Raw genomic sequence first — 2,500 nt, 5'->3', positions numbered from 1 at the left:
TAATAATAATAATAATAATAATAATAATAATAATAATAATAATAATAATAATAATAATAATAATAATAATAATAATAATAATAATAATAATAATAATAATAATAATAATAATAATAATACATACATACAGATATACATATATACATATACCAAGGCTTTTTCCCCCTTACAAGGGGGGTAGCCAAAAAGAAAGGCACAAAATCAATCCCACCCATTCCACCCCTGATGATGATGATGATATGGTTTAACGTCACAAACTCCCCCTATCGGAACGCGAGTATGGTGCCCCTTACAGAGGACTTTGTAGCGTGGAATTTAATGAACCATGCCCTTGGTTCAACTTCGCCGGTGGCAGGATTCGAACTGCCATCCCCTCGACCTTCGCCGCAAGTAACGACGCCCTAACCCGCTCTATACCAAAGGCTTTTTCCCCTTTTAAGGGAAGTAGGTAAGTCAAATGGCATGCATCCACTCCCAGCCATTCCATTATCACGTACCATCTTTTCCTCCTTCTCATCTTAACTTCTCGTGGATGAAAGGTCATCCCCGTCTTCCTCTCACTTCTCTGGTGGCAAGACCTAGTACATCCACAGCAAGACCGCTATAATCGGCGACATCCCCAACCCGCAACTCCGTCTCTGCCACCTCGTGCGGAAAATAGAGGAGACAAGGAAAAATCCCTTCGGACTGCATCAAAATGTCATTCACACACAACCCCTCCCTATTTCCTTATATCCTCCGCCCCCTCCTTTGCTTGCATCAAAGTATCATCTCTACACAACCATTCTCCACTCACCCCTATCCCATTGCTTTTCCTTTCTTTGCCCAACAGATATTCCCCTCTTGCTTAAAATCCCTTTGACTCCATCCATCTCGTCCTCTGTCCTCCTCTCAAGATCACTCCATCCACCTCTACCTTCTACACCTCTTTTAATAAACCTTCTTCACTCATTGTCTCCACGTGTCCAAACCATTCCAATTATCTTTCATCATAATTATGGTCAATATAATGATGAAAATAGTAAAAGTAATATTAACAGCAATAGTTATAATGACAGTAATAGTAATGATGATGGTAATAGACTGTTTTCATATCCATTCAGTGCAAATGAATAAAAGGGTTTTATTTGTTTTATTTAGACGATCATGGCAGATAATTTTCAATTATATACGAGTTAGCACTTTTTTTTTCTTTCTTTTTTTTAGATACTCGTCTTGCAGTCCATGACCTCGTGTGCCGCCGTTACATCTGTGTCGCTACTTACTCGAATTAGACGCCTACAAACCAATTAGCGAGTGAAGATGACGAAAAAATATTGAATAAATTTCCAAGAACTTTAAGAAGAAGCCTAAATGACATCGCTAAGGTTGTTGAAGACGATTACTTTTTTTTTTTTTTTTTTGCATCTGCGTCTCTTACCGTCTCTCTCTGTCCTTCGATTTCTCCCTTTCCCTCTCTCTCCTCTATCCCTCTTTCTTCCTCTTTCTCTTCCTCTCTCTCCCCTCTCTCTCCTCCCTCTCTCTCCCTCTCTCTTTCCCTCCGCTCTCTCACTCTTTCTCCCTCTCTCTCTCCCTGTCTCTCTCCCTCTTTCCCTCTCTCGCCCCACTCTGCCTCCTCTCTTCCCCTCTCTCTCCCCTATCTTCTCTCTCTCTCCTCCTCTTTCTCTCCCTCTCTCCCCCTCGATTTCGATTTCTCTCAATCTGTCCCTCCCCCTCCCTCTCTCTCTCTCTCCTCTCTCTCTCTCTCTCTCTCTCTCTCTCTCTACTTCTCTCTCTCTCTCTACTTCTCTCTCTCTCTCTCTCTCTCTCTCTCTCTCTCTCTCTCTCTCTCTCTCTCTCTCTCTCTCTCTCTCTCTCTCTCTCTCTAAGAAGTAGTCAAGTCCAAAACCACATATCTTAAATAAGATAATCTATTGTCAACTAAAACAAACCTCATAAAGAACACTAACCGGGACTTGATTAGTCGAACTTTCCCATTAACAGAATAAAGCTGCCTGATTCAAAAGTAAAAACGCTTTTCACAAGTGATGAGGTTTGTCTGGACGAAGCAAAAAGAAAAACGGGGATGAGACGAATTTCAGCTCCTATGTTCGTTTACCCGTTTCCCAGGGAAGGACCCGCTTTTTGATACAGTTGGCACCCCTACAGTATACACTATTGGCAGCACTGGTTGTTATTGTTTTAGTGGAAAGGGGGGGGGGCTAGGAAACGAAGGACAAGGAAGCACAGACTACGCCATCTATACATAACCTAAATATTTTTATGTTATCTATATCTCTGAGGACTCGTAGATTGAAGCATTTCATAGACAAATAATTGGGAACCTCTAATAAGGCAAAATACGATTGTATGTAGAAAATTGATAGATTTTTATATGTCCCTTGAAAGTGACAGTTGCCGACAGGATTGACGAGTTAAACACCATATGAGGACGGAGCCTTTATTTGTACGACGTTTCGCTTATTACAGCTTTTTCAAGTACTTGAAAAAGCTGTAATAA

Source organism: Oratosquilla oratoria, chromosome 5, assembly GCF_046742065.1.
Source record: "Oratosquilla oratoria isolate Oo_2021 chromosome 5, ASM4674206v1, whole genome shotgun sequence".
NCBI classification, from domain to species: domain Eukaryota; kingdom Metazoa; phylum Arthropoda; class Malacostraca; order Stomatopoda; family Squillidae; genus Oratosquilla; species Oratosquilla oratoria.
This window is presented reverse-complemented; position numbering follows the sequence as displayed.